Here is a 12,224-nt window from a genome sequence, read left to right as displayed (position 1 = left end):
CTACTGCATTTAGCCAGTCCATTACATGAAACAATAATGTTCTTGCAAGGAAATGCAGTTCTTTCACACTTAGACACTGCACTCTGTAATCAAACATCTCATTTGAGTGTGCAGGGACAAACTTCAAAAGACCTCACCCAAGGAGATTAAATAAATTGGGTATTAATAATACATTCAAACATACATGACCTGTGAAAGGAATGGCGTTTTCTTGATCGATACTTTATACTCAGCACCCTCCACTTCTGTGCTCTGCAGCTCACAAACCATAATTTTACACCCTTCCATTTTAATGGATGGAAAATCATGTGCTGGAAGCACAGAAGCTGGAAGTCTTCCCTCACATTTAAGGTCACAATGAACATTTTGGCAAAGGGAAAAAAAAACAAAGCAATGAGAAAGGTTTATGGCACAAAGCCACATCAGGCCTGTAAACAGTCTAACTTCATGCATGTTACTTCCTATTGTGCCACACTCAATGGAAGAGGTCAGCATCTGGAATTTAGAATACAAGAGTCAGCACAAATCAAAAATTTACACTGGTTCAGGCCTGTGAGCTATTATGCTTTGGTCAAGACTACAGGGCAAGAGACCATAGTTTCCTCAGAAGTACTTGTATCATTTTTTTTTAAAAATTCGTTCATGGGATGTGGGCGTCGCTGGCGAGGCCGGCATTTATTGCCCATCCCTAATTGCCCTTAAGGTGGTGGTGAGCCGCCTTCTTGAACCGCTGCAGTCCATGTGGTGAAGGTTCTCCCACATCTTATTCTTACCAGTGATCAATTACAAACAAGTCAATTCACTATGTAAAAAGCCATTTTTAAAAAAGTAGAATATATATATTTATTTATATTATTAAGATGGATCAAGTTACATTGAAACTACAGCACAGGAACAGAGCCCAGCTAGTCTATAGCTGCTTTTATGCTCCACACGAGCCTCCTCCCTCCCTACTCCATCTAACCATCTGCATGCCCATCTATTCCTTTCTCCCTCATGTGCTTATCTAGCATCCCCTTAAATGTATCTATGCTATTAGCCACAACTCAATGCTATGCTACAAAGTTCTTGGTAAGCAGTTTTGTGCTGTGGACATGTGCCTACAAGAAACTGGGCTCAGACTGCCCCAAAATGAGTTTCACCAAAAAAGTTGTCAACGAGAAGACTGTCAGCTCATCAGTCTGGGCTAGATAGGAACTTAGGTCCCAAAAGTAAAAAAAATATAGTACAAAGTAGTACTTACCCAAAAGATAGCATTTTTAAAAAAGTTAAATGTGGACAACATGAGGGAAAGGAGAATAGATTAAAGCAAAAGTTACAGAACACTTAAGGTAACCTCAATTCTCCCCAATCAAATATACCAGATAAAATACAATTTACCTTCCAAAAAGATTTAAAAACTGATCAAGGGCATAAAAGACATCAAATTGAATTTTCACTTATGAACAGTCACCTAATCATCTATAGTCAATTATTACACAGAGACTACAACCACAATATTAAACTGGTGTTGAGCCCGGTGTACATTTATGTTGAATAATTCTTTGTGCAGTTTTATTTCTTAAAACTGTAGTTACCATATCGTAGCAGTCAGTTTTGCTTTCCTCAGATTAAACAAAAATTTGGAAGCGTACAGGGAGAAGACAAGGAGGTGCTGTAATTTGGACGCAAATATTCTTCAGTTTCCAGAAAGTGAATTTTACTGGTGTATCATTCCCAATGGTCTTAAATCAAACAGTTTCAACAATTCCAGGATGTTCTAATGACCAAACCCATAACTAAGTGGCCAAATGAAACATTTGTCTTTACTAGAAGATACAAAGAGAACAAAGTAACCTAATGCTGAATTTAAAAGCTATACATATCTATGAATAGGGCAAATGTAAGCAAGGATTTAGATTAGTAAAGAACCAACTCATCACAACAGTGTTAGCGGGTATAGGGGGGAGTGACATTTGCTTCAATGTCACACATGAACTTCAGCAGTGACAGAAACTTAAATCCAAAAGCAAATACTGTGTATAAGTTATAGAACATTTCTTCAGTTACATGATCACTTTGGGCTTACCAATATGGAAGAAGCTCAGCAGCATGTTGCAACAATGTAGTATAATAGAGTCTAACACCAGGACTCTACTTTTCTCCCTCCCACCCTGAGCTCTTTATCTCAGCTGTGTCACTGTAAAGCCACTGGTACACTTTGAAGCAGGTTCAAATAGCAATGAGGGAGCCTGGGAGGTCACCCACCTCTTGGCCATAATTTATATAGTCCCAGAAAATCCCGGGGGAGGGGGAAGCGAAAGAAAGGATGGGGCAAGCCATGGAATGACAATGCTGTTGAACAGTTAATTAATGCCTCGTTTACTTTAGGAAATAGGAGCAGGCTATTGCTAAGTCCGCCCATATAACAGGCTTCCTTAACAGAGGAGAGTTTCAAACGGCAAATAGTTATTTCAATTACATTTTCCGGCTCTGTGCCTTTTAAACACTGCCTGTGTTCAGCTCTACAGCATTTCAGCACAGAACATCTGTTCTGTGCTGAAATGCTGCAGTTTTAGATTTATTTCAGACTGGTACTGCAATCTGTCTGACTCCTACATAGACTTCTATTGTATGAAAGATTCAGACTGCCACGTTCATTGGCACAGTCATTACACAATTTTGTGGTCTTCTGAGCACAACCATCAACATGGTACTGGGTTTCACTAAAGTGTAAGCTTTGACTTATAAAACAGCAATGCAAACCAGAAATTTAAAACATGAATTCCTATTCAGGAGAAAAACTTAGCATGCTAGCTAAAAATGTTTTTTTTTGTCAAAAAAAGTAATACAAAGAGCTCTTGCGTCAGTTGCTCTCCCATACATGAACTTCACATGGAAGTAATTGATGCAATTACATTTCAAATTACAGTTTAAAATATTGGCTACAGTTAGAGACATACAAAAAGGGAAGCAGAAAGCAGTCACAGGAATTCATTCCAGATGCCAGTCTGAGGTATCTAGATGGAGTAGAAACATACAGTCTCACTCCACAGTAAGGTCACAAACTCTTAGCCAAGCCAGAGTAATAAAATAGAAGAGATTACAAAGCAGTCAGCTGCTCACTCACCTGCCCTGAAGAGTTTGCAGTCTGTATGGTTCACTTCCATACAGTACATGTACCACCTAATTTATCTGGAAGCTACAGAGAACAGAATGGCCTTGATCCCAGAATTCTCTTGGCTGTTGGCCATATGCTCTGAAGTTTGGTCAACACTTTAAGCATCAGACTTGGTCCCTGTTAGGATATTCTTCCATGAAGATAACACATCTAGTATTCTTGGCCAGGAGCTAGCGGTACTTTGCATTCAAATGATACAAGCGGCTGGGGGGTGTGCGTGTGCGTGTGCTATGCAACTGAATTGAATAGAGCAGCAAAGACAAAGGGGAATCTAATTAATAAAAAACATTTGCCTGAGGAAGGAGAAAATCTCCGAAAGCTTGTGAATTTAAAATAAAATTGCTGGACTATAACTTGGTGTTGTAAAATTGTTTACAATAATAAAACAAAGACATTAAACTATTTCATCTTAATTCAATTCCCAATTAAGATTGTTGCACTTTTAGCACTGGTGTTAGGGTGAGACAGAGGGGGGAAAAAACATGGTGTCTAACTCCTGTTGGAAAATACACACATGGGCATCAGTTGCAAACAGGATTAGGCTGTGATCCCACCCACAGCCAAATACTATATCAATATTCACTATCTAGACTCATACAAGAAAATGGTCACTTAGACAAGGTAGTGGATGGCTGCTAGCACCTTTGGGGAAAATACCTGAGTGACAAATATGAAGTATTTTTGTTCATCTAGTTTTTTTTGGTTACAGTTCCTTTAAATCTAGTCACAATACACAGTTTAAAAAGTATAGCCATAATATGGCCCCAAATTCAAAAGACACAAATGTTTCAAGTTTAGTTTAATTGACTGTAAAGCTAAGTAAGGAGCCAAGCTTTCAAACAAATGCAAACAGTATATTTGTTCAGTTATATGTATGACACTTATTTTTGAATGTGTCAAGAGCTATTCAAAAATATAGTAAGTACCAGTAACTGTTTTGGGGATGTTTAAAGAGAAGAGCAGAACTGAGCAAAATTGAAAGTCAGTTTGGTATTCTCCAGAGAATGTTCTAACCGTACATCAGCTCTCAGAAGTAAAAAGTAACAGACAGACAGTGCTTTTCACATCGAGTCAGAGAATATGTTGTATAACAAGAGTGCTATGCCATGTAATGGACAACATGTTAGGGCTACTGATTTGCCATGATTAAATATGTGAAATGGTAATATAAATAGACTCTACTGTAGACACACACATACATACTTATTTCTCATAAAATAAATCCCAAAAAATTAAATTTAAAACAAGATCTGAAGTTGTGATGCTCTGTAGCCAAAGAGACTAGAGACCCTATAGTATAATTTTAATAGCTAAAAGCAGTTAACAAAGGTTATTTTGTTAGTTACCTTGGGCATGCAACCAAAAGTTTATCTAGATGTTAAGACTAGTGCCATGGGACGTTTTACCATGTTAAAGGCACTATATAAATGAAAGTTGTTGTTGTAGTGAAGAAAGTCTCAAAAGCATAGAGGCTTAGGGTTCAGCTAAGACACAAAAGGTCTTGAGCAAGAGTAAAGACCCAAAACTATTGCAGAGTCAATGCGGGGGTGGGGGGTGGGGGGGCGGAAGAAAGCAATTATTTTTAAAAGAAACAAAGGATCACTGCACATGAACTTTTTACATCAATTCTCAGTTGTTTCTTCCCTAGTAACCCCAACCCAGAACAATGGCTCTCATGGCTAGGTAAAATTTCCACGGTTGACTAATTTTCTAGTCATGCATCTCGTCTGACCATATTTCAGAGCAACCATTTCAACTTCGCTTTGCTGCAATTAAATGTCTAAAAATCTAGACACTTACTATGCAAGCTCATCCAAGGCAACAAAAACGTTGATCTACATGTGGAACTGTTCATCATCTTCAAAAGAAGAGTCAGATGGAAAACAAAAATTAACTATACAGCATTACTCAAGAAACCTGCGGAAATTCGATCAAAGTAAGTCCTACAGCATTACAGAGCGGTGGAATGTAGTTTAACACCCAGCTGATGTCTCAACTTACACCCTTTCTCATCATCATCACCTCCACCTCCCTCATACTTGAGTTGCTACTGCAAGTTGGCACTTAGCAGAAGCCAGCAGGTAATAAAGGCCAGGTAGGGAGCTTTGACATTGGATTGTATAGCAGCCAGCTCAAGAGTGGCACCAGATCATCCTCAATCATAGTTGCTGCATACCCTAGGATGACCAGAACAAAAAAGGTGATGAAAGAAAACAGAAAGGTTAAAATTTACAATGAACAATTAACAGTCTCCATAGACTGCCTAAACATCACAGTTGGTAACGGCAGCATTTAACTGAATCATACAAACTAGAGGGTCCTGAGTTCAATTGCCAATCTATGTTGTTAACTGATCTCAGCTAGGGACGCAGCAAGGACAATGCAATTGGTGCCAGCACCTTTAAGATTTGGCGAGGGGGGCGGGGGGGGGGGGGGGGGGGGGGAGAAAAGAGGGCGGCTTGAAAAAAAAAGTGGCCGATGTAATCCAGCAAGAGTTAACACCTTCAACAGAAGAGGAAGGACAGAAAATTGTTCAACAAAAAAGTACTATATGCAAAATAAAACTTACACTATACCTGCATAAATGACAGTTTTACATTTGTGGTGTATTACAGCATTACAGTACCATGGAGACAAAAGAGCCAATTAAATTTTTTTTTATATAATATTCTAGATTTAATTGTCTAGAAGTGGCATTGAACACTCTGATCTAAAATAAAAACAATTTTAAGCATCAACAAAAAGGATTCACACCATCATTTGTCTGAATCAAGAAAATGACCAGTACATACCCCTCTGTTCAGCATTATCCTTATGATATAGGGCATTATAGACTTCTCCACAAATAAGTGGATGGAGCACAAGATGGGCAATTTTGTACCAATTTCACAACTAAGGATGATGGTTTTTCCAGGCCATTAAGGTTTAACTTTTTACATGTAGTACATACACAATATTACTGCTGTTCAGTAACAGCAGCATTGTTAAGGACACAGCAATGGGATGAATCATTCTGGACCTCTCAATTCACCCCAGAATATCAAATTAATATTTCTTATAATCAAGCATGGATAAATCATTCAGTTTAATAAACTCTCCTCATTCAATTACAGAATTACTAGTTGATTTTCTGTGGCATTGCTCACAAGTAGTTCAGGGCACAGGGGAGGTTGTGGAAGCGTTAGATAGGTATCCCTATTTTTTCCTGACTGTGCCTGTCCTCAAGCCCAGTCAGGGAAAAACTGGGGAGCAACTGACCACTGCGGCATGTCATTCACGGTCTTAAGGATAGCAAAAAAAAACTGTTGGCTAGAGAACAATAGTGGCAAAGTTGTCCTCTTCAGCACACACTAACTAGCATGGATTTTCATATTTGAAAATGGAGGAAACTTCTTTTATTAAAAAAAAGTTTAAAAATTTCAAAATGGCAAAAATAAAAAATTTCAAAATGGCAAAAATTTAAAAAAGCAGCCTTTCTTGTGGGGATTCAACTGCCATGGTGTCAAATTACTGTAATAGACAGTGTCTTTACCTAGCAGGCCATCAGGAAAGCTACGTTCAGTTTTTAAAGTGTTTTTTTTAAGCAATACTTTGTTGCTTATTCACTTTTTATTTTAGCTTGACCAGTGAGCCTGTGTCAATCAGCAATAATTCAAAGCTTACTACAATATTACAAATCACAATGACATTATATACACAAATATAAATGAATTATATGCAAATAAAACAATTACAAAAACACACAGCTTTCTCAATTTTACTGTCTTACTCTTCAATTTAGTGCTGTCCCTAGAATCTCAGTTATAAATAACACAGAACGTACTAAGACCATGTAAACATGAATGTGGCTGTATAGTGTTACAAAGCAGAAAGCGATCAAGACCACTAGTAAGCAAAACTCAAATTGTTTAGTAATGTCACTACAAATCAAAAAATTATACCTGCAGCACTCTAGTAAATTATTCTGTATAAAATTTTGAAGATGTTTTTCAAAAAAAAAGGCAGGACATCAATGCCTAGCTAGGATATCAAACTTGATAGCAGCAGGCCCATGACAAATAAATTCAGATTATCAGTACTTACACTAATGACAGATACAGGAAAATACAGCTTCTTATGCATAATATGCAAAAGAGAGAGCAAACTACAAAATTGGATTATCAGGTTTCATCCAGCAAACAGTCGACATGGACCTCTTTTGGTTTACATGAAGCATTTGAAGTCCAAGATTAGGTTACAGTTACAACTTAGTATTATATGTACAGTTTCTCATCAGTGCTGAAGTGTGTTTTTTAAATTTCAGTGCTTCATTTTTAAAAAAATGTGTTCTAATCTCAATGCAAGGATGTTCAGAGAAGTGCATTCTTCTGTGACATCGCTATGGCAGACTGAAGGCACTGACTCCAGTAGCCCTCTGGCACCTCATCCAAATGACTATTCTTCAAGTGTAGGCAAATTATTCCACCTTACCCAATGGCCACACACATGCACGTCTCAACATACAGTCACTGGACAGCAATCCAGAATGGCAAAAAGTGGCTGATTTTCCCCCATCCTAGCCCAGGGTCACTGAAGCTAATTGCTTCCCCCAACAGCTATGCCAGCTAAAATCAGCACAGACAAGAATCAAACCTGCCTTAGTGCTACACTGGACAGCGTCCTTATCTACTAGGCCACTTAGGGAGTTAAATACAGTTTTTTTTTTAAAAAGTGTGTTTTTTAAATTTCAGTGCTTCATTTTTTTAAAAATGTGTTCTAATCTCAATGCAAAGTGCAAGGATGTTCAGAGAAGTGCATTCTTCTGTGACATTGCTATGGCAGACTGATCAGAAAATAATTTGCTGCAGTTGACAGAGGGAATTCCTTACACGGGGCTAATTACACACAAGACAGTCTGCAGTGGGTTTCAAGTCAGTAGCACATTTAGAAGCCTTGGTGACATTATGTGCCTTGAAGCAAAATATACAAACAAACTTTGAGATTTACCATTTTTGCCAAAAGGGCATCATGCAAACAGCAATGGTTAGTGGGATCCTACAAATGAATCACACAAATTGACAAACAATATTCTACAATACAATCACACATTATAGATTTACAGCTAACAAATAATTTAATATAGACTTGATTTTAATAATCACCAAGTATCATTTTAATCCTGTCAACAGAAATGTAGCTTCCTGCTGTTGTCAATAAAAATTTCCAATGACAACTCCTTGCACTGTTTACATTTTTTAAAAATCAAATCCATATAAATTTGTAGAATCCTCTATGGTTTCAACTTTGTTACCTCTACGCTCACTGATCTTTATTTTAATATATAAAAAAAGACAAATATTAGCACACTGATGATATTGCATCCGAGTTTCGTGTGTGCCTCCCTGTAACATGAACATGGCAATGCATTTTGATAATAAACACCACAATGCAATTTATAATGAACATAGAACCTTCCAACAACATACATTAAATGCTACAATCTACGCAAAATGCAATTTTTCAAGCTGTAATTTTACAACTAAAATAATGCAACATTTTGCAGAAATACATATAATAATAATAAAAGGACCGTCCCGCAGCTTCCTACTAGCTCGGCCCGTCTCTGCCTTCACACAAACGCACCGGAGTTAGATCCACAAACCTCGGCTACAACTGAAGACACGAAGTTGCGGCGAATACCCGACCCCACCAGCCATTATCGGGCCCTCACCCCCCCCCCCCCCCTTTTCTGTAAATAGCGCGTTCACTTACCCCTCCTCTTTCACACCTACTTTCCCCCAGAGTTAAGAGGGGAATAATCCAATTGAAAATAACTAACCCCAGGGTGTCCTTCATGCCACACACACCCCTCCGTCTCGTTCAATGGCCTCTCTCACACCGACCCTCTTCTTCACCCGCTTTTCCGCCCATGGCGCCCACTAACGGCTGCCCCGCCCACTTTTCCAACCGCCACTTTCCCCGCGTGCACTTACCCCTTGGGTTTAAAGGCCCACACGAGACCCAGGGCCACAACCGACCAATCTTCATACCGGAAAACTCGCCGTCCCGCCCTGATGGACAGGCGAGCTAACGAATCATAACACAATATGGTCCCCCCGGGGTAGCCAATGATCGGAGCATGGAGGCGGGGCTTAAAAGGCGCCAGCCGGTTCGGCGGAGTCGGAGACTATGACGTCACACATAACAGAACCCGCGGAGTTAAAAAAAATTGATTGACACATTCCTTAGCCAATCAAAACGCTAACTGTATAGTTGACGGTGTTTGGAAGAAACAAATCACAGTAGGAGTGAGGCGGGACTTCAATTGTCACTATGTGACACATGGGTTCAGAGCTTGCAAGCAACATTATTGTTCAAGTGTTAAGTTTCCTTTGTTTTACGGTTTAGTTTTCTACTAGAATCATATAAAGTTACGGCACAGTAGGAGGCCATTCGGCCCATTGTGTCCGTGTCTGCCGAAGAAGAGTTATCCAGTTTAATCCCTCTTTCCAGCACTTTTTTTTTATTAATATATACTTTATTCATAAAATTTGCAGCAATAGATACAATTCAGTTGTCATATCACACTCCAAACGTACACAATACAGATTATACAATTTGCAGGTTACATCAAGTGCAGTTCAAAGAACACATTGTACATAATTACAGTTCATGACACTCTAGGGTGTCTCATTGCATTACACTCAATAAAGATTATTGATTACAGATTCATTACAGGTGCGTTACAGATTCATTACAGGTACATGACATCAATTTGAATTTTACATTCTGCCCGGGGGGAGGAGGGGTTTCCCTGATTTCAGCCCCTCGGTCCGTAATCCTGTAGGTTGTGGCACTTCAAGTGCACATCCAAGTACTTATTAAATGTGATGAGGGTTTCTGCCTCCTTTCAGGCAGTGAGTTCCAAACCCCCACCACCCTCTGGGTGAAAACATTTCTCCTCAGCTCCAGTCTGACCCTTCTACCAATTGCTTTAAATCTATGCCCCCTGGACACTGACCCCTCTGCTAAGGGAAATAGGTCCTCCCTATCCAGTCTATCTCGTCCTGTTACAATTTTACATACCTCAATTAAATTCCCCCTCAGCCTCCTTTGTTCCAAAGAAAACAACTCCAGCCAATCCAATCTTTTCTCATAACTAAATTTCTCCAGCCCTGGCAACATCCTCGTAAATCTCCTCTGTACCCTCTCTCGTGCAATCACATCTTTCCTGTAATGTGGTGACCAGAACTGTATGCAGTACTCTAGCTGTGGCCTAACCAATGTTTTATACACTTCTAGCATAACCTCCCTGCTTTTACATTCTATGCCTCGGCTAATAAAGGAAAGTATCCAGTATGCCTTTTTAACCACCTTTTCTACCTGTCCTGCTACCTTCAGGGATCTGTGACATGCACTCCAAGGTCCCTTTGTTCCTCTACACCTCTCAGTATCCTCCCATTTATTGTGTACTCCTTTGCCTTGTTTGCCCTCCCAAATCCATTACCTCACACTTCTCTGGATTGAATTCCATTTGCCACTTTTCTGCCCACCTGACCAGTCCATTAATATCTTCCTGCAGTCTACAGCTTTCCTCCTCACTATCAACTGCACAACCAATTTTTGTATCATCTGCAAACTAGCTGTGTCCTTCTAAAAAGTGGGCACTTCTGATAGTTTTTGTTTGATGACACTGGGGCAACCCAGTATTAGGAAAAGGCAATAGAAAAATAGCAAAACTGTCCATTATCTTGATAATATGCAATGAGTATACAATTTTATCACCCTTTCTTTCCCCAAAGTAGTGTTGTGGGCTGGGGTATGGTTGCATTGGCGCCAACAGATTCATTCATGACCATTCTTCATTTGTGCATCTAGACAGTGCCAATAAGCAGTAGGGAAAATCACCTGACAGCAAGCAAAAATGGGGAGGTCAGTATGGCTGATTCTTTCCCTCTCTGGTCCAGGGATACTGAGGCCAAATTTAGAGTTCTGGTTGAGTTCAGCTAACTCAGCATGAACCAGCTTTAAAACTAGGACCTTTCATTGATTTTCTGACCCCTACTTTTTCTACCAATCTTCATCTCTCCTGAAACTCCTTTCTGGGGTAAGGTTGACCCCTCACCCAAAAGCCATTCTTCATGCGTGAGCTTAAACAGTGGCAGAGTATTCAACTGCGATGGGATGACATTCACATATGCACGCTTGCAAAAGGGGTAGCTGGATAGTGATCAGGGACGAAAACCCTGGCCGATTTTCCCTTCCTTACCCCATCGACACTGAGCCACCGCTACTGCTGCCCTGGCTGATATCAGCTAACTGAGAACAGCCCAGTGATCAAACCTGGCACGTTCCTGGTCTGTATGATTCAGCATCTCAGCGCCTTAACCAGCAGAGCCATGAGAGGAATCTTGACTGATTCTTTTTAAGTGAGAGGATCATAGAATCTTATACCACGGAAGGAGGCCATTTGGCCCGTCATACCTGTGATGGCTCTTTGAATGTGCTGTCCAATTAGTTCCACTCCCCTGTTCTTACCCCATAGCCCTTCAATTATTTCCCCTATGATTTATCCCCATAGGATAATGTATTTTCATCACTATATTTGTGTTAATCATGTGCGTATTGAAGTGGCGTGGTGGCTTACTGCATTGCAGCTCTGCTGAAGATCGTGGAGAAGGAAGATATGAGTTTGCACCTGTAATTCCCCATGGAGTACATTACACAGGAGTACCTTCCTGTGAGTTCCTGAGCAGAAGACAGGTGCTTCCTCCATAAGGAGAGATGGAAAGTTGAAGGGAAAATATCCTCAAGACACTTGTGGTATTTCCCAGCAGCAGATTTCAGAGTGGCACAGATATAGGTCACCAGCATTTAGAGCTTGTTTTGCAAGGCACTGGGAGACCAAACAAAGGTGAAGAGAGGAAAAAATCAATACCATTAGAAAATAGATACATGTTAAGAAAGAAAGAACTTGCATTTATGTAGCACCTTTCATGACCTCAGGACGTCCAAAACCATTTCACACCCAACGAAGTACTCTTGAAGGGTAGTCACTGTTGCAATTTAGGGAAATGGCAGCCAA

At 39.8% G+C, this 12,224-nt stretch overlaps 1 protein-coding gene across 30 annotated transcripts in view; it reads right to left on the bottom strand.

Moving 5' to 3' along the window:
* Positions 1-9,213, bottom strand: part of LOC137299590 (guanine nucleotide-binding protein G(I)/G(S)/G(O) subunit gamma-7) — a 250,750-nt gene extending 241,537 nt beyond the window's left edge. For 19 of the 30 annotated variants that reach the window (XR_010957955.1, XR_010957951.1, XR_010957956.1 and 16 more), the window contains exon 1: positions 9,133-9,213. The gene's annotated coding sequence lies outside the window, so the exon portion shown is untranslated. Of the gene's footprint in view, positions 1-8,911; positions 9,094-9,132 lie in introns of those variants that run through there. The other 11 variants (XR_010957940.1, XR_010957947.1, XR_010957945.1 and 8 more) reach the window with 5 other exon arrangements.
* Positions 9,214-12,224: the final 3,011 nt, after the last annotated feature.

The sequence above is a fragment of the Heptranchias perlo genome, chromosome 29, assembly GCF_035084215.1.
Source record: "Heptranchias perlo isolate sHepPer1 chromosome 29, sHepPer1.hap1, whole genome shotgun sequence".
Lineage (NCBI taxonomy): Eukaryota > Metazoa > Chordata > Chondrichthyes > Hexanchiformes > Hexanchidae > Heptranchias > Heptranchias perlo.
The sequence above is the reverse complement of the archived record's forward strand: the minus strand, read 5'-3'. Positions and strand labels throughout refer to the sequence as shown.